This window comes from Eschrichtius robustus, chromosome 10 (assembly GCF_028021215.1).
Source record: "Eschrichtius robustus isolate mEscRob2 chromosome 10, mEscRob2.pri, whole genome shotgun sequence".
In the NCBI taxonomy this organism is placed as follows: domain Eukaryota; kingdom Metazoa; phylum Chordata; class Mammalia; order Artiodactyla; family Eschrichtiidae; genus Eschrichtius; species Eschrichtius robustus.
This window is the reverse complement of record NC_090833.1, coordinates 31,822,012-31,843,577: the sequence shown is the minus strand read 5'-3', so window position 1 is coordinate 31,843,577 and position 21,566 is coordinate 31,822,012.

Below are 21,566 nucleotides of genomic sequence, written 5' to 3'. Positions count from 1 at the left end.
AGAAAGAAAATTCTGACACATACTACAACATAATGAACTTCGAGGACATCGTTAATTGAAATAAGACAGTCACAAAAAGAGAAATATTGTATGATTCCACTTACATGAGGTACCCAGAGCAGTCAGATTCATAGAGACAGAAAGTAGAATGGTGGTTGCTGGGGGTGAGTGGTGGAGGGGGGGTGGGGAGAGAAGGGAATGAGGAGTTGTTTAATGGGTATAGAGTTTCAGTTTTGCAAGGTGAAAATCGTTCTGGAGATCAATTGCACAACAATGTGAATGTATTTCACACTACCGAACTGTACACTTAAAAATAATTAAGATGGTAAATCTTGTATATTTTACTACATTTTAAAAAATTTAATTGAAAATAAACACAAATGCAGGCGTTCTTTAAAGGAGAGTGAGTATACAAGAAAATGACTCACAACTACCATTTCAAGAAACCTTCCCTGACCAAGCCAGCTCTGCTGTGATTGTTCTTTTCTGTGCCTTATCTATTTATTTTGTATGTAATCACTTTGGTCTTTTGGATAAATAACTGATTTTTGTCATGTTTTTGCATAAATTTAGATTATAAGCCCTTTCTGAATAGACATTCTTTTTTATTTTCTTCTCTTCTCCGTAAATAGTAAATGTTTAAGTATATTTTAGAACTACACAGATTTTGGAAATTCAGTTTTCATTGTGAATTACTAGTAAGAATGATTTAAAAAATAAAAACTAATGGATGCACTGACTCAAGTTCTAGATATTTACATTATCTAGCCCAAGGCATTCTTTTAAGGTCTTCTCAGTCGTTATTCAGGATCACAGTAAACAACACAAAAGATATAATTCACAAACAAAATCTTAGCTCTCCCTCACACAATCAACTAGTGTGAATAATGAAATTACATTAAGATGGATCTGGAGAAAGGGTTTAAATCCCTTGTCTTTTGCCTGCAACTTGCCTGAGGCTTGATTGAAACAAGTGTCTGCACCTGTTACTCTACAGTTCACTTCCCCTCCTTTCTCAGGCATCAAATTTTGTTCCTTTCAACTTGGGTCATCCAGGAGGGTTGGATGACTGGGTGATAATCATATGTGTGCTTAATGCTCGCTGAAATTTTACTTCTTTAAATAAATCAAAAAATACCATATTTAATAAGAAAAAATCAATATAATATAGAGGAGAGAAGAAGGAAGGAAGGAAACTGACATTTGCCTAGAGTGTACTTTGTGCGAAATTCCATATGAGAGTCTACTTTATTTACTTTTTTAATATTTATTTATCTATTTGGCTGTGCAGGGTCTTAGTTGTGGCACATGGAATCCTCGTTGCCACATGCGGGACCTTTAGTTGCGGCATGCGAACTCTTAGTTGTGGCATGCATGTGGGATCTGTTACCTGACCAGGGATTGAACCTGGGCCCCCTGCATTGGGAGCGCGGAGTCTTAGCCACTGGACCACCAGGAAAATCCTGAGAGTCTACTTTTATATGGAGTTATTGTCATTTAACTCTTAACTTTAAGATTAGAATGCTTGTTTCCTCATTTGGTGTAGGAAATTTTACCTATTCATGCTAAATGTATTAAGGGAAATCAAACTTAAATTTATTCATAAATCTTGAAATATTTAACTAGCTACTATGACTTTACAGACCCTGGTTATCATTAACACAATCAATATAAAAGACTATGAGGAGGAAAGCACTATATTTCTTTTAAAATCAATTATGGTGCACGTAGGGACTTCCCTGGTGGTGCAGTGTATAGGACTCTGCACTCCCAGTGCGGGGGGGCCTGGTCAAGTAACTAGATCCCACATTCATGCTGCAACTAAGAGTTCGCATGCCACAACTGAGGAGCCCGCCTCCTGCAACTAAGACCCGGCGCAACCAAATAAATTAAAAAAAAAAAAAAATTATGGTGCACGTAAAAATAAATGATGATTATAAGAGAAGTATTTTAAAACACATTGTAGAACTAGACTTCTGTGACTGTTTCCTGAACCCACAACACTCCCCAGCACAATAAACTTATCTATTAACCCTTATTTGAAATTTGTTTAATTATTTCATCACAGAATTCTTGTAGCAAGTATGTTAATGGAGTAGGAATATTGCCTTTCAATGAAATTTATGTGCCAATTAGGTGTTATCTGGGGTATGCTAATGCAAATGCAACCTATTTTTTTGTTACAATTAAATATTCACCATAATGGAATTTAAAATGTAGCTTGAAAAAAAAAAAACCTCCTAAATGTAAACTATTTGTGCAATAATTTTCTAGTACCTCCCTCCTCAGACTGATAATGGCCACATTAGCATGTCTAAAACAGCAGCCTCCCAAGTTCTTTTTTGGGCCTCTTGGGAATCACACAGTTGCATTTTTCACTTAGAAATCCCATTAACCCAACTATATCATAGGATTTTTACGTTGTCCCATTTCAACTCCCTTGCACATTGTACGAACATTCACAAAATGAACAGAGTATATCTATCTTAAATCTTAAGCTTTTGACTTTTACAAAGCAATCGTATGTGGTATATTTACTAATACCTGATATTAAGCATTTTTAAAAAAATATTTATTTATTTGGCTGTACTGGGTCTTAGTTGCGGCACACAGGATCTAGCTCCTTGACCAGGGATAGAACCCAGGTCCCCTGCATTGGGAACATGGAGTCTTATCCACTGGACCACCAGGGAAGTCCCTGATATTAAGCATTTAAAAAATATTTTTTGATGACTAGATATTGTAGAGAATCTCTCGTGGAACATAGTTATGGGCCAGGCCTGCAGGAGGTACACATTACTTCTGAAAACCTAAGGGTAAATACAAATCTAAAATTTTTAAAATTGATTTAATTTAAAATTTTCGCTGGTGCCAAAAGGGAAAAAGAAATTTCCCCATCTTCCTTCATTTTAGAATTTCCTTTAGAAAACTTGAAGCTGTAAATGCTTTCTTTGTCTCCTAGAGATGTATGTAAATCTTTTTTAAAGCTAAATGAGCTTCTTGCCAGTTTTGCATCTCAGGAACCTCCTTCTTGGAGCCAACTTTTTGAAATGTGAACCTCAGAGAGCATGATTTCCTAACTGCCTGTTCTAGCCCAGCTGCTTGGCTACAAGATGTGACTTCCCACTTGTTGAAAAGGTATGAGAAGTTCTATTTTCCCCTTTGATAAGGATAATTAACATGTGTATATAAAAGGGCAAGAATTCTTTTTGATTTTGCAACCTATTTGGCCATTTACTGTGACAAGCATGGTTTAATGCTTATTCAATAATAAAACTTCTTTCTTCCTGAAGTACCTTTGCGAGATGTTTCCTGGATTGACAGTAAAATTAATTTTAATTATTTCCTCAACACTCATGTTCCATTGGCTAGTACACAGTCACAGGGCCACAGCTACAGGAGGAATATAAATATAGCTAAACTGCATGCCCAGGTAAATAAGGGCCTGGGTTTTGCCGGGGAGGAAAACTTCTCTACCAATTTAGGTCTGACTGGTTGCTGGTTGGGGTGGGACTTCAAATTAACTAACAATAGACAGATTAACAAAGAAAAGTTTATTTTGCCGCAAGAGTACTCCGCAGTGAGTAATTCCCTGAATAGTCAGATAAAGGTTTACATACCAGCTTTAAAAAGGAGGCTGTTTTAGGGCTTTAATGAGAAAGTATGTTTCCCACTAAAAGGAAGGTTCTATTGGATTTTTTATATTAATGACAGCTGAGTTTATGCTTCCTAATGCTAAGGGTCAGTCTTTTTCCAAGAAGGAAACTTTCTCAGAGGAGGGTCAATGGCAGCTGTATTTTCTAGAGGTTCTGCTTAAGTTCAGATAATATGTCTTTCTGTGGCCGCTGATTGTTCAGATGTTTCCAGTTTAAAATAATTTTCAGACCACTTTCATACCACTTGGGTGAGCTGTTAATTCCTCTAGTTTGATAAACAACTAGCTAGCTTCTGCATCTGCTGAATATGAGATTCACATGTTCCCCAACACAGGACACTCTCAACCCTTATCCAGTGAAGAAATCCTAAAGTTCCATCCAGTCACGGCATTCAGGAACAGAGTAACTTGGTGCATAGTCCCTGTTGAAGATCTTGTTCAATCTAATCTAAAAAATTTGTATTTTGTGTACGTAAGCAGAAGTAATGTACACCTCCTTTCAGGCCTGGCCCATAAAAATGTTCCACGAGTGATTCTCCATACCCTTTCTCCTTCTAACATCTTGATACAGAGGAGCTAGATGCCATATTTATACGGCTTTTCCGATTGTTCATTGCTAATATATAGAACACAGGATGGTTCAAATAGGTTAATATGCACATGGACAAAATTTCACACACTCTTATACCCAGAACGGAAACATTAATTTGGAAGGGGCCATCTGCTGTTCTTGGAGAGCCTCCCAGAGATGAGGGAGGCAACTGGGACTCCCCTGGCCACATAGACTCTGGAGGCAGCTATTCTGGGGGCTTGTTCCACCAAGAGGATACTGATGCCATTAAGAGCCATTTTGGAATCCTCCCTCTAGTTTATTAGTGCCGGCCTGGCCTTGCCCATTGGGCAGTTAGCACCAGTCCTGGGACACCCCAGGCCAAGCAGCTAGCCAGGCAGGGATATAGCCTCACCTACCAGCAGAAAAGCTGCCACTGAGCCCCCAGCCACCCAGGGAAGAAGCCCCGCCCACCGGTGGGCCAACACCAACTCCAGGAACCCCAGAACCCTGCAGCGAGAGACCCCAGGACCTGGTTCCACCCACCACTGGGGAAACACCAGTCCTGGGACTATCCCAACCCCTCAGCCAGCCAACTCAAGACCAGGCTCACCCACCAGCAGGCCAACGCCAGCCTCAGGACACCTTCGGCCCCTCAGCCAACTGCCTCAGGGTCTGGCCCCACCTACCAGCGGAGGACACCAGCCCCAGGACACCTGTGGGCCATGGCCTCACCCACCAGCGGGCTGACACTGGCTCTGAAACACCCTACCTTGCAGCCAGCCATCCTGGGACCTGGCTCTGCCCACCACTGGACCAGCAATAGCCTGGGGACACCCCCGGGGCTTTGCAGCTGGCTGCCTTGTGACCCAACCCCACCCAACAACAAGCAAATATTTTATGTTTCAGGTGTATAACATAGTGGTGGGTGGGGTTGGTACTGACACATAGATCAATGGAATAGAATAGAGAGCCCAGAAATGAACCCACACTTGTATGATCAATTCATCTATGACAAAGGAGGCAAGGATATACAATGGGGAAAAGATAGCCTCTTCAGTAAATGGTGTTGGGAAAACTGGACAGCTACATATAAAAGAAACAAACTGGACTACTTTCTCACACCATATACAAAAACGAACTCAAAATGGATTAAAGACCTAAATCTAAGACCTGACACCATAAAACTCCTAGAAGAAAACACAGGCAGTACACTCTTTGACATAAGTCATAGCAATATTGTTTTGGATCTATCTCCTCAGGCAAGGGAAGCAAAAGCAAAACAAACAAATGGAACTATATCAAACTAAAAAGCTTTTGCACAGCAGAGAAAATGATCAACAAAATGAAAAGGCTGCCTACTGAATGGGAGAAGATATTTGTAAATGATATATCTGATAAGGAGTTAATATCCAAAATATACAAAGAACTCATGCAACTCAACATCAAAAAAACAAAAAACAAAAAACTAACAACCCAATTAAAAAATGGGCAGAGGATCTGAATAGACATTTTTCCAAAGAAGACATACAAATGGCCAACAGGCACATGAGAAATGCTCAATATCACTAATCATCAGGGAAATGCAAATCAAAACCATAATGAAATATCACCTCACCAGCATGGCTATTATCAAGAAGACCACAAATAACAAGTGTTGGCAAGGATGTGGAGAAAAGGGAACACTCGTGAACTGTGGATGGGAATGTAAATTGGTACAGCCACTATGGAAAACAGTATGGAAGTTCCTCAAAAAATTAAAAATAAAACTACCATATGATCCAGGATTGCCAATCCTGGGTATTTATTCTAAGAAAAGAAAAACACTAGTAGAAAAGATATATACACCCCTATGTTCCTTGCAGCATTATTCACAATAGGCAAGATATAGAATCCAGCTAAGTACTCATTGGATAGATGAATGGACAAAGAAGATGTGAGATGGATATAGATATATAGATACATATATATATAATTTATTTATTTATTTATTTATATTTTTTCAATGGAATTTTACTCAGCCATAAAAAAAGAATGAAATTTTGCCATTTGTGACAACATGGATGGACCTTGAGGTTATTATGCTAAGTGAAATAAGTAAGAGAGAGAAAGATAAATACTATACGATTTCACTTATATGTAGAATCTAAAAGAGCAAAACAAATGAACAAACATAACAAAACAGAAACAGAGTCATAGATACAGAGAACAGACAGGTGGTTGCAAGAGGGGAAAGGTGAGGGGATGAGTGAAATAAGTGAGGGAAATTAAGAGGTACAAACTTCCAGTTACAAAATATATGAGTCATAGGTATGAAATGTACAATATGGGGATTATAGTCAATAATTATGTAATATCTTTGTGTGATGACAGATGGTAACTAGACTTATTGCAGTGATCACTTTGAAATGTGATCTTTTTTTTTTTGTACAAAAAAATTTAATAAATATGACTTTTCAAAATTTATTGCCAGGAACAACACATCAAAGATGTATGTTTATGTTCCTATAACACTAAGAGGACAATACAAAGGATCTTCACGGTCTTAACAGTGAACCAACGAAATCAGTTTTTAATAAGTCTTTTTGATCTTAAATTTCGTCATAGCATTTTGATTTCCTCACTTAAGGCAGGCAGTGGACTCTGGCAAATCTAAACAGTGACCTTTCTGGACATTTTACGGTTCAAGTATTCAACTAGCTTATTAGAATACTCCCTAAATGCAGTAGATAACAAAAAAAATCAAATCTACAAGTGGTTCCGTCTTACATTACGAATGGTGAAAAGAAATCAGAATTTACAAGATAAGATTGGTGTGCTTCCAACTTCACACAATTAATTTGATATCTTTAATGATCTTCAACCACTCACGTTTTGGCTACATTTAGTCATAGCTCAGCTTGTTCCCTGAAACTGCTCGGTAGCAGATCACCTGCCTGTCTCTTTCAAGTCTAAAGCAAAAAAACAAAAACAAAAACAAAAACAAAAAACTACTGCAATGAGAAGCCCGTGCACCACAATGAAGAGTAGCCCCCACTCGCCACAACTAGAGAAAGCCCACCTGCAGCAATGAAGACCCAACGCAGCCAAAATAATAATAATAATAATAGTAATAAAATAAAATAAAGTTCCTTTGATTCACTGTAGCATTGTTCATTATAGCAAGGGACTGGGAATTACTTAAATGTGCATTGGGAGGGAACAATAGGATGCTAAGTAGTTATTAAAAAGAATGAGGCAGAACTATAAATATTGACATTGAAAGCTTTCCAAGATCTATTGTTAAATGAAAAAAGCAAAGTACAGAACACAGTGCATACTACGCTACAATATGGACCAAGAAGGAAGGGATATGTATAGGAATTGATACCTATGTATATGTATACACACACACACACACACACACACACACATATACACACACATGCTTGTGTATATCTAGAATGTTTCTGGAATGATATAGAAGAATCTAGTAAAGGTAGTTTCCTCTAAGGGGAATTTCTGGAAGTGAGGGTCAGAGATGGGAGGGGAAACTTACTTTTTACATAGCCTTTTGTCATCATGTGCATGCTTTAATTAAAAAGAAAAAAATCTTTATGAAACAAGTTCAGTTGCAGTATATGCACAAGAATAGACAAAAATATTCTGACAAAGAAGACAATGTAGGGGATTTATTCAACTGAATTTCAAAATATACCATAAAGCTGGTATATACCAAAATATACCATAATTATGTTAATTACAGCTTTATGGTATATTTGTAATTAAAACTCTGTGAGGGACTTCCCTGGTGGCGCAGTGGTTAAGAATCCGCCTGCCAATGCAGGGGACACGGGGTCGACCCCTGGTCTGGGAAGATCCCACATGCCACGGAGCAACTAAGCCCATGCACCACAACTACTGAGCCTGTGCTCTAGAGCCTGAGAGCCACAACTACTGAGCCCACGTGCCACAATTATTGAAGCCCGCGCGCCTAGAGCCCGTGCTCAGCAACAAGAGAAGCCACCACAATGAGAAGCCCGCGCACCACAACGAAGAGTAGCCCCCCTTGTCGCAACTAGAGAAAGCCCACGTGCAGCAACGAAGACCCAAAGCAGCCCAAAATAAATAAAATAAAATAAATAATAAATTTTTAAAAAAAACTGTGATAACGGACCTAGAATAGACAAACAGATCAATGAAACAAAGAGACCCATGTATACTGTGTTAGTCCAGATCCTCTGAAAACCAAAATATGAGCTGTCTCCCATCTACTGTGGGAAATATCTGCAAGGAAAAATTAAGAGTGAGGGAAGAGGACTGGGAATGCACAGTCAGACAACAATGCAGACCACCCCCCATCCCCCCACCCTGGGAAAGAGAGAAGGAAGGGAGGAAGGTCTTAGCCTGCAGTGCAGTTCTAAGAAGGCTTCAGAGAGTGCAGTTGTGGATTACCAGGGGCTGAGGGGGTGGGGGAAATAAGGAGAAGATGATAAAAGAGTATAAACTTTCAGTTATAAGATGAATAAGGTCTGAGGATCTAATGTAGAAAATGGTATCTATAGTTGATTATACTGTACTGTATAATTGAAATTTGCTAAAAGAGTAGAACTTAAGTGTTCCAGTCAAAAAAAAAAAAGTAAATATGTAAGGTGATGAATGTGTTAACTCAATGGTGGGAATTCTTTCCATATATACATATATATAATACATATTTTTTATGAAACAAGTTCAGCTGGAAGTATATGCACAAGATATTTATTATATAAATTATTTTAATTAATTAATTAATACATAAATTAATAATTTATATAAAATTATTATTATTCATATAATAATCTTATTGTACACTTTAAACATATTACAATTTTATTTGTCAATTATACCTCAGTAAAGCTGAAGAAAAAGAAAAAGAAAAGCTGACAGAAAAAGTTTGAACAGGGAGTCTTCCAGACAAAGTGATTTGTCAGAGGCATCTTGTCTCCCAGAAATAGACCTACCTTAGTAGATACTCAGTCACTAGGAGCAACCCATGGGAAGTGAGGCCTCAGAGCAAAAAAGATGATAGATTTCAGTGTTAGAGGTAGAGCTGATTCCAGCTGTAAGAAGCTGGAAGAACGACCTCGGTTCTTGTCTTTTTTGAAGAAAGAATTCAGCAGAGAGACTAAGATTGTGAAAAAGGCAAAAGCGTTTATTAGAAGCAAAATACTTGTAGAAGAAGAAAAGTATGTGTGGAAGAGCACACAGATGAGCTCAGAGTTGCCTGCAATAGGAGCAGCTTAAGTTGCTTATATAGGGGCAGTTTTCCAGGTTTTTTTCTGGCCAATTATCTCCATATTTGGTACTGGTGTGGGCACGCATCTCTCAGACAAGATGGATTCCAGCTGGCATCTTCTCCCCCCTTTTGTCCTTCCCCTAGACCTAGGGCCTTCTCTGCACATGTGTTGGACTGGAAACCCACAAGAATGCACCCAATCAGGGCCCAATGCTCCCACTGGTATCCCATCTGGAAGCATCAGCAGGAGACCAGTTACAGCTGCTCAGTCTGGGGCCTATCTCCTACCTCAGAGCTGCTGGTAATTACTCTACTGCAGTAAGAGATCTGAGATCTCTACACTCACACACACACACAGATATATATACACACATATATGTGTATATATGCATAGTTGTATATATACACAAATATGTGTGTATATATATATCAGAATTTAGTACACGATGAATGTGACATTTCAAGTCAATGAAGGAAAAGATGATTCAATAAATAACGTTGGGATCATTGGCTATGGATTTGAAAATCAAAATTTTATTTATATCCCAACCTAGCAACTAAATTTTTTTTAAAAACACCTTAGAAAGAAAATATAAAACAATATTTTCTTGGCCATGTAATGTTTAAGAAAATCACTAAACCCTAAATCCATAATAAAAAGATTGATCATTAGATTTTATAAAAATTTCAAGCTTTGGTGTAGTGAAAAGATATCATGACAGATAAAAAAAAGACAATTATCAGATTATACACACACACACACACACACACACAAACCAAAAAATAGTCTTGAAAAAGAAACTGAAATGATATTAAGCTATGAAATATTGTCCTTCTTACTAGTTATTAGGAAAATGCCATTTAAAATAATGAGATCTCATTTTTAGTTAACCATGCAGGTGAAGTTTTTTTTTTTCATTGATAATACCCAGTATTTATGGGAAGTGAAGAAAAAAAGCACTCAGATTCTTTGTTAAAGGAAGTATAAATTGGTGCAGCTTTTTGGGGGGGAAATTGGACAGTGGTCATCAAAATTTTAAGTGCCTATATACCTTAATTCAAAATCTAGAAATCTGTCCAAGAAAAACATTCGCACATATGCACAAAGATATATGAACAAGGATGTTTAGTGTTGGCAAAGCTTGTAGAAGCAAAACTCTGGAAACCACCTAAAAGTTGTCATTAGAAGAATATTAGTTGAACGTTAGAGGACGTATGGAATTTTATATACAAGGTATTCCATGTAGAGTAAATGGTTGTACTTATGTACAATACATTACGTTTTATGGAATATTATGAATCCATTAAAAAGAAAAGAATACTGGGACTTCCCTGGTGGTCCAGCAGTTAAGACTCCATGCTCCCAATGCAGGGGGCCCGGGTTCGATCCCTGGTCAGGGAGCTAGATCCCGTGTGCTGCAACTAAGAGCCTGCATGCCGCAACTGAAAAAAAAGATCCCACACGCTGCAGCTAAGACCTGGCACAGCCAAATAAATAAATAAAATTTTTTTTAAAGGAAAGAATACTATAGCTTTACATATACTAATATGTAAAGATCTCCAAGGTATACTATTAAGTAAAAATCAATGTGTGGAACAATGTTATAATGACTCCTTTTTTGTTAACATTTAATTTATTTATTTTATTTTTATTTATTTTTGGCTGCATTGGAACTTCGTTGCTGAGCATGTGCTTTCTCTTGTTGCAGCAAGCGGGGGCTACTCTTCATTGCGGTGCATGGGCTTCTCATTGCAGTGGCTTCTCTTGTTGCGGAGCACGGGCTCTAGGCTTGCGGGCTTCAGTAGCTGTGGCTAGCGGGCTCAGTAGTTGTGGCTCCCGGGCTCTAGCACGCAGGCTCAGTAGTTGTGGTGCACGGGCTTAGTTGCTCCACAGCATGTGGGACCTTCCCGGAGCAGGCCTCAAACCCGTGTCCCCTGCATTGGCAGGTGGATTCTTAACCACTGAGCCACCAAGGAAGGCCCCATGTTAACTTTTAAAACAAAAGAAAAATTTGCATAGGTAGTGTATGTTAATAAACATAATTTTTTCCAGGAAGAATCACATGCTATCATGTTCTTCTTTTCTGAACTGTTTCTATTTTCTAGCCATGAATGATTATTACTTTTATTATTTTAAAAATATCAATACATGGGCAGTGAGATTATGAGCACCTCTTTATTTTTCTCTGAATTTGAAAAAAAAATAACAAACATTGTTTTTAAATAACATTTCAAAGAAGAAGAGCTTTATACTAAAAAAGCTGAATCTGATCCCTATGGTTTATTGTTACATGAAAAGAGAAAGTTGTACAGCAAATGTATTATAAGATCCCCTTTATTAATTAAAAACCAACACACACTGAACCATATAATATACTTGTATAAATATGGATAGATAGCTATAGGTATAGATGTATTGCTATTGATACAGCTATGGATACAGATGTACACCCATACACCAAGCAGTTAATAGGGCTGATTGGTGGAGAGGGAAGTGATATTGAGGGGATAGATGAAGGAGGACTTCAACTGCATACACTTTATACTTCCATATTGTAGTCTTAAGTTTTTCTTATTCCTTATAATTTTACAGATTCACTGTAAATTTTACAGATTCACTAGAGTGTATCTAGGGCTTTCTCTCTGAGAACTTAAGATTTTATTCAGTTCTAGAAAATTATCAGTTGCTGTCTCTTCAGTAACACTTCACTACCATCCCTTCTATTCTCTTCTGGAACGCCTATTTATCTAGATCTAGATCTATTTTAAAATTTATTTTTAGGCAGCTTTACTGAGATATAATTCCCATAACACATAATGATTCACCCATTATTAAATATATATTTGGAATGTCTTTTTTTTTTTTTGGCTGCACTTGTTCTTCTTTGCTGCATGCAGGCTTTCTCTAGCTGTGAGCGGGAGCTTCTCTTGTTGAGGAGCACAGGCTTAGAGGCCCGTGTTTTGTTTTGTTTTTTTCCGTGTTTTTTAAGTCCATAAATCTTTCTTTTTCTTCCCTTTTTTTAGAAATCTTAATTTTGAACTCCCTTTTTTTTTATTTTACATTGATTCTTTTTTCTAAGTTATTTTCTCTTTTAATGATTATTTTAATTGTCTTCAACCCAACATATATGATAAAAATTTATTTCATTCACCTGTGTAGTGACATTTCTTTTTTTTTTTTATTACGTTTTCTCTCTTCAATAATATATCACTGGTTTACTACAGGCAGCTTAGAGGCTGCCCTGAATGTCTTTTCCCCAAAGTGTGCATATTTGGACCCTGACCTACACCATCTCATTCTGTAAGCAGCTCTTTGCAGGAAACCGCCCTCAGCAGGAAGCCCCTTTCCTTGCCACTTTAGCAAAGCTATACTGTAGCTAACTTTTTTTTTTTTAACATCTTTATTGGAGTGTAATTGCTTTACAGTGTTGTGTTAGTTTCTGCTGTATAACAAAGTGAATCAGCTATTTGCATCCGTATATCCCCATATCCCCTCCCTCTTGCGTCTCCCTCCCACCCTCCTTATCCCATCTCTCTAGGTGGTCGCAAGGCACTGAGCTGATCTCCCTGTGCCATGCAGCTGCTTCCCACTATCTATTTTACATTTGGTAGTGTATATATGTCAGTGCTACTCTCTCACTTCGTCCCAGCTTACCCTTCCCCCTCCCCGTGTCCTCAAGTCCATTCTCTACGTCTGTGGCTTTATTCCTGTCCTGGCCCTAGGTTCATCAGAAAGAGAAAAACAAATAACGTACGCTAACACATACATATGGAATCTAAAAAAAAATGGTTCTGTAACTAACTTTTAACCAAGCACTCCAGCCTGGGCACACCTTTCAAATCTTTTAATCACACAGTACCTTGCCTAACTTGTCAGTTCTTTCCGTAGATCAAAGAAGTAGCAATGAAGAATAAGTGATTAACAGATGACCAGATCTCTTCCCTAGCTTCCCCTTCTGTAATCTCACAAACAAACTGTGTAACCAAACTGCGTGAACAAGATAAGGACTAGAGGAAATCACAAGAAGTTCACGAGCCTGCACGCAGTGGGGGATGGCGACGACTCTGATCCCCTATCTCAATGATCAACTGAGATTACTTCTCTCCTTTCCTTTAAAACTTTCATGGCCGAGCAGAATCTTCAGAGGTTGTTTTTTGGGGACACTGAGTCCACCATCTCCCCAGATTGCCGGCACTCTGATTAAAGACAACTTTCCTTTCTATCAATGTTTGTGAATTTGTTTTTGTAAGCGGCAAGCAGTGGGGCTGGATTCAACAACTATTCTGTAATCCCCCTCCCCCATCTCCCACCCTCACCATGATCCCCCATCCAAGTTTTTTTTTTTTTTTTTTTTTAAGAAATGAGAGATTACATCTATTAATTTATTTTTGCATTGGGTCTTCATTGCTGTGCGCGGGCTTTCTCTAGTTGCGGTGAGCAGGGGCTACTCTTCGTTGCGGTGCGTGGGCTTCTCATTGCGGTGGCTTCTCTTGTTGCAGAGCACGGGCTCTAGGCGTGCGGGGTTCAGTAGTTGTGGCACGCGGGCTCCAGAGCGCAGGCTCAGTAGTTGTGGCGCACGGGCTTAGTTGGTCCGCGGCATGTGGGATCTTCCCGGACCAGGGCTCAAATCCGTGTCCCCTGCATTGGCAGGCGGATTCTTAACCACTGCGCCACCAGGGAAGCCCCCTACCCAAGTTTTAACTCCGTTGTACTCATTTCAGTGCACTGTTAATGCTCGTCCCTTCTACACCTACAAACGGGGACAGGGAATGCAGCTTTCTCGCTTGCTGGGGGCTTGCATATGGTAGACACTAATGCATATTTCTTGAATGATTAAAAAAAAGGAAATATTTGGAACTGAAGCTTTATGTCATTCCTTCCACATGGAAGCTTGTCCCCACCATTCCTCAAACCCGAAGTCACCCTGTAATTTCAGCCAGACTCTGCCCACTTTCCGGCACTCCCCCGTGTTCCCCAGAGAGCTCCCTCTAGCACTAGCGGGTATGGAAGCATTTTACATTAGATTGTGGTGATGGTTGCTCAGCAGTATAAAATTACTAAAGTTTATCGAACCATACACTTACAATGGATGGATTGCATGGTCTGTAAATTATACCTCAATAAAGCTCTTAGAAGTTAAAAAGAAGAGAGGATTATGAATAGCTCTGGGGGCCAATCTATAGTGTCTACCACAGGCTTTTTTCCACAAATGGAATTATATTTTATGTATTTTTTTGCAAATTGTTCTTTTCATATAATAGGTACCAGAAGAGATCTTGCTGAATAACACACATATTTCATCAATTTTAAACATACAATTTTTCACATTTTAATGTGACCACCTCTTACAACTGACTACACAGGTGTCAAAACCTTAGAATGGGTGTCAGTGGCTTGGTAGAAAATTCTAGAAACTATAATAGAGGAACACTTTTTAAAGAAATGCCGATCAAAACTACAATGAGGTATTACCTCACATTGGTCAGAATGGCCAATGTCAAAAAGTCTACATTTAATAAATGCTGGAGAGGTTGTGGAGAAAAGGGAACTCTCCTACACTATTTGTGGGAATGTAAATTGGTGCAGCCACTATGGAAAACAGTCTGGAAGTTTCTTAAGAAACTAAAAATAGGGTTACCATATGATCCAGCAATCCCACTCCTGGGCATATATCTGGAAACATCAAAAACTCTAATTTGAAAAGATACATGCATCCCAATGTTCATAGTAGCACTATTTACAATAGACAAGATATAGAAGCAAACTAAGTGTCCATAAACAGATGAATGGATAAAGAAGATGTGGGATATATATACACACAAAGGAATACTACTCAGCCATAAAAAAATGAAATATTGCCATTTGCAGCAACATGGATGGACCTAGAGATGATCATACTAAGTGAAGTAAGTCAGACTGAGAAAGATAAATATCATATGATATCACTTATATGTGGAATCTAAAAAAAATGATACTAATGAACTTATTAACGAAACAGAAATAGACTCACACAGTTAGAAAACAAGCTTATGATTACCAAAGGAGAAAGGAGGGAGGGGTAAATTAGGAGTTTGGGATTAACAGATACACACTGCTATGTGTAAAATAGATAACAAACAAGCACCTACTGTATAGAACAAGGAACTATATTCAATACCCTATGATAAACCATAATGGAAAAGAATATGAAAAAGAATGTATATATATATGTATAACTCAATCATGTTGCTGTACAGCAGAAATTAACACAGTATTGTAAGTCAACTATACTTCAATAAAATAAATTTCAAAAAAAGATGGTCTTAGAATTTTTTTTTTAGAAGGACAATACCATTTATAACAGCTCCAAGAAAATAAATACTTAGCTATAAATCTAACAAAACTTATATAGGATCTGTATGCTGAAACTACAAAATGTGATAAAAGAAACCAAAGATGTAAATAAATGGAGAGATATATCATGTTCACGGATTAGTAGACTCACTATCATAAACATGTGAATTCTCCCCCGGGTCTTACAATTGATGTTATAGTAGATTTAATGTAATACATTATTACTTAGTATGGTTACTTTATAGCTTTTTAAAGACCATTTATCAACATGAATGTTCCAGTAACTCCCTCATATGTGTCTTTTGGTGCACACGTGTAAGTATTACTCTAGAATAGATAAGTAGGAGTGGAACTTCTAGATTGAAAGGATTGTATAGTTAAAATTCTAACTCTTAGGTACTGGTCTCCAAAAAGGTTATATCAATATAAACGTGCACTAACAATGTACTGAGGTATCCATTTTGTCACACGATGGGTGTTTTTGATTAATACATTTTTGCTAATCTGGTCCTGAAAAATGGTATCTCATTGTTTTAATTTGTTTGTCCTTTAACTTTGCTTATGATCTCATGCAGAAGACAATTTTTACATAGTTAATTGTCAGTCTTTTGCATTTGCATAAGGTATTAATCAAGATTATAAACAAATTTCTTATATTTGCTTTTAGTACTTGTATAAATCCTTATTGTTAAGCTCTATAATCCATACAGAATTTATTTTTGTCTTAGTGTATGGTAAGAATTTTATTTCTATTCTAAATGGATAGATAGCTGTTTCAACACCATTTATGGACTTGTAAAGCCTTTCCCCCCGGTGCTTAATATTTCTATTTATGCTTGAACTCTATTCTGTTCCTTTGTTAAAATTGTCCATTTCTTCACAGAAATGTACATTTTAAATTACGTATCTTTAACATCTTGTAGAGCAAACTCCACCAATTTGTTCTTTGCAAAAGTCTCTGGACTATTCTTGAGCAAGTCTCCTTTCAGACAAACATTAGAATCAGCTAGTCAAATTCCATGTAAAATGCTGTTGGAAATTCAACTGGTGTATATTGATCCCTCCTTTCCTATCTCTCTACACTCTCTCTGCGTGATTTTATCCATTCCCAAGGCTTTAAATACTATCTGAAGATTATGATTACATGTACAGAATTCTAAGAAAGGCAAGTTTAATAGGGGTATAAATGTGAAAATAAGCCTATAACGTTTCTAGGAGAAAACATAGGGAAATGCCTCTTCATGACCCTGGAGTAGGCGAATATTTCTTACAATGCAATTAACTAACTGGACAAGAAATAATTGATGACTTGGACTTCATAAAAATTATAAATTTCTTCATGCTAAATGGTACTTTAAAGAAGTAAAACAGCAAGCTACAGACTAGAAGAATATGTTCACAATAAATACGTTAAACAAAGGACAGGTTAGTAGAATACATAAAGAACTTTCACAAATCAGTTATAAAAATGCAACACAATTTTTTAAATGGGCAAAAGACTTGAATAGAGACTTTACAAAATAAGATATCTGAATGACTACTAAACTTATAAAAACATGCTCAACAAGTTGAGATCATAATGAGATACCACCCCATACACACCAAAATGGCTAAAATTTGAGTGGTAATTCTAAGTATTTGTGAGGACGTGGGGTAGTGGAAGAGAGCCTAAAATATAACAACCACTTTGAAAAATTGCTTGGTAGTTTCCTACAATGTGAAATGTGCAGCATAATAGAGAAATTCCCATGATAAAGCATTTCCTCTGCTAGGCATATCCCCGAAAGAAATGAGTGCAAAAAAGAACTTGTACAGGAATGTTCATAACAGTTTTATTCATAACAGCCCAAACTGGAAACAACCCAACTGTCTATCAACAGAGGAATGGACAAAGAAATTGTGGTATATTCATACAGTAGAATACTACACAGCAATATAAAGGAATGAAAAATGGATATACATAACAGTACAAACTGTATGATTCCGTTTACGGGAAATTCGAGAACAGACAAAACCAAGCTACGAAATCAGAAGAGTGGTTGTGTTGTACCATGGCAGGGGGTCAGGGGAGGGAGGTTGCAGGGCATGGACAGACAGGAAGGATCATGAGGGAATTTTCTGAGGTAAAGGACTATTGACTGAAAGAAAATTGTACAACATAAGAGCTGTGAGCTAAGTTTCATTTAGGTTTTTACTGAAAACACTAGCCTGGAAGACAGTCTTTCAGTAGCTCTGAAAAACTGCTCTGAAGAGATAGCTGGCAGGGCAGTTTATATATGATTTTTGGCTGGGGAATGCATGCAGTCTAGTATACATCTTGGTAACAGATTAGTGCTAGTCACCCAGAACAGATATATATCGAGTTAATGATTTTGGTGCTTTTCTGTGTATGGGAAGATGCAAGAAGGCTCATTCACTAAAATTCTTTCTGAGATACATCTAACTATCTAAGGGCCTGTTTGTCCAGAGCATAGAGCATCCTGTTATCATTTTAATTTCCTCTGTCTGAAGCACAGAGTGCACTGTCAGTCATCAACGACTGCATCGGGTTAATCTTTGCAGAGCTGGGTGATAAGCAACGCTGCCTGTCTTTGTTTACAGGTCATTTCTTTATCTTGATCTAGACAATGGTTGCACAAGTATATATGCTTGTCAAAATTCATTAAGCTTTACACTTAAACCTGTTCATTTTTTCATATATAAAGTATGCTTCACCAAAGCACTGTTAGGATAAAGAGTTGGAGGAAGGTGACAATGGATGTTTGTGTGATTTCTGAAGGGGAGTACAAGACATGTTAATGGGCTCTAAAAGTTGATAGCATTCATTCTTTTTTAAATTTAATTTTACTCTGAAACTTTTTGATTTCCTTTTACTGTGTTCTAGCACTAGGACTCATTTCACCCGATTAGTTCCACTTCCAGAACAAAAATAGAACTGAGACAAGGAGAGAGAAGAAAAAATTGTACATGATGTACTGTGATAAAGATAGAAATAGACTTAATTACTTAACACAAAGCCTGTAATAGAATTAACTAAATTGTGAGTAGTGACATATACAGGAAAAGAAGTATTTCTCCAGAGGGAAGGAAGGATGTCTTGGAGGAAGTCTTTAGAGAGAGGGTGAGCTGAGAGCACTAATTAGTTGTATATGACCTCAGGGAAGTCACTTAATCTCTCTGGGGATGATTCCTTTTTATACATTTTCTTATATGCTAAATGATAAAATTGAACTAGCTGAGCTCAGAGCATCATGCTGTTAAAGAACAAGATAATGATTAATATTTCTGAGTCATTCAGAAAAGGCTAATTTCTATTCTCTGTATTTAGTTTCATAAGGCAGAGAAATACGTAAAACATTTGTAATAATAAGTTATAATTGACATATTGAATACCTACTCTGTGCCAAGTAATAGGCACATATCCTAGGCAATATACTTTCTGTCTTATTTAACTTTCATTTTAATTAATTAGTAATTTTATAATTTGTATTGGATCAAGTAAAATGTTTTAAAATAACATATATATTTCATCATCATAATAATGTAGCATTATTTCAGACAATGGGAAAAAATAGAAAATCATAAAGAAAAAATCCTGTCACTCTGAAAGCAACTATTACCATTTTGGAACATATCTGTTGAATCTTTTATACACACACATTTGTTTTAGTTTGTTTTCTTTGGTTTTATAAAACTGAGATCAAATTCAATATATGCTTTGCATCGTGTTTCTATTTTTTAAAAACATGATTTTTCAATAACCAATAGCATTCCATTTTGTAACTATAATAGATTAGATAATCCCTTACTGTTGACCAGAGGAAAAGTTTTGACACCAATAATGTAAATTTTAGTTACTTGGAAAATCCCCAGGGGCAATGTCTCTAACAGGATCCCTGGGGGAAACAGATGGCACACTTTGAGAGAGTAATTTGAGGAGTGTTTAACACAAGATCCGTTTACAAAAGAGTGGGCAAGGATTAAAGAAGCCACAAGTAATAATGTAGTATGTGACCGCACTGCTGATGGCACCCATTGGCCTGAAGTGGCAAGAGGAGGGAGGAGGGGCAGTTAAGGAAACCTGGAAACCAGGAAAGGTCAGAGGAAACCCCTGCCTGACAGAAGCTTAGTAAGTACATGGTCGAGGGAGCAGCCAGTCTGCAGGGACCCCAAAGGAGGAGGCAAGGGGATAAAAGCCAAGACACCCCCTGGCTCTGAGCTCCTGCCTATACGCCCCACTCAGACTGTTCTCCCCAATCAGAAGCCATGGGGCCAGGGAGACTTTGGTGTGGCCCACACAGGTTGGCCCCCTTGGGTATAACGCATGGTAAAGAAAAGTGAAGAGTGCATCTGGAAGAGCAAGTGGAATTCCAAACACATGCACTTTCTTGATTTAATCATGCTTACTTGTCAGAATTTATCCTTGTAATGACCTGGTCTGGGAATCAGAGAAATTTTCTCTTGAGAAGTGAGGTTGAATCTGAGATCTAAAGGATGTGCAGGTGTTTAGAATGTGATGAGTTCAAAAAAGACATTCAAATGGCTAATAGGTATCTGAAAAGGTGCTCAACATCACTAAACATCAGGGAAATGAAAATCAAAACCACAATGAGATTGTCACCTCACACATGTTAGGAAGGCTATAATCAAAAAGACAAGAGATAATAAATGTTGGTGTGGATGTGGGTGTAATATAAGCTGTTGGTGGGAATGTAAATTGGTATAGCCATTATGGAAAACAGTATGGAATTTCCTCAAAAAGTTAAAAATAGAAGTACCATATGATCCAGCAATCCCACTCCTTTGTTATATATCTGAAGGAAACAAAATCGGTACCTCAGAAAGATATATGTATACCCATGTTCATTGCAGCGTCATTCACAAGAGCCAAGATATGGAAACAACCTAAGTGTCATTGATGGATGAATGGGTAAAGAAAATGTGGTCTATGTAGACAATGAAATAATACTCAGCTATGAAACAGAAGAAAATTTTGTCATTTGTGACAACATGGATGAACCTGGAGGTCATTATGCTAAATGAAATAAGCCAGAGAAAGACAAATACTGTATAGTATCATTTATATGTAGAATCTTAAAAAAAAAAAAAAAAGCCAATTTCATAGAAACAGAGAACAGAATGGTGGTTGCCAGGGGTTGGGGTGAGGGGGAAATGAGGAGATATAGATCATAGAGCACAAACTTTTGGTTATAAGAAGATTAAGTTCTGAGAATGTAATGTGGAGCATGTTGACTATAGTTAATAATATGGTATTATATACTCGAAAATTGCTGAGAGAGTACACCTTAAGCATTCTTACCAGAAAAAATAGAGTTAATTGTGTGAGGTGATGGATGTTGTAATTATCTTGATCTTGGTAATCATTCCAATCATTTGATACAATGTATCAAATCATCTCATTGTACACTGTAAGTATATACAAATATATTTGTCAATTATTCCTTGATAATACTGGGAAAAATTTTTAACTAAAAAATAATGTTATAAGTAAGGAAAAGAACACTCTAAGCAGAGGGAATAGCATGTGCAAAGTCCCTGAGGTGAAAGCATATTCAAGGAACTAAACTAAAAGAAGGCCAGTGGGTTTAACAGAAACACAAAGGAGAGAACAGAGTCAAAGAGAGTAAAGATTTTGGCAGGGCCACATTGTAGGTCGCACTAAGGATTTTGGTTTTTATCCTTAAAACAAAGGTAAGCCAATGCTCAGAATCCAATGACAGATTAGATTTTGTGTCTCAAGCAAATCACTCTA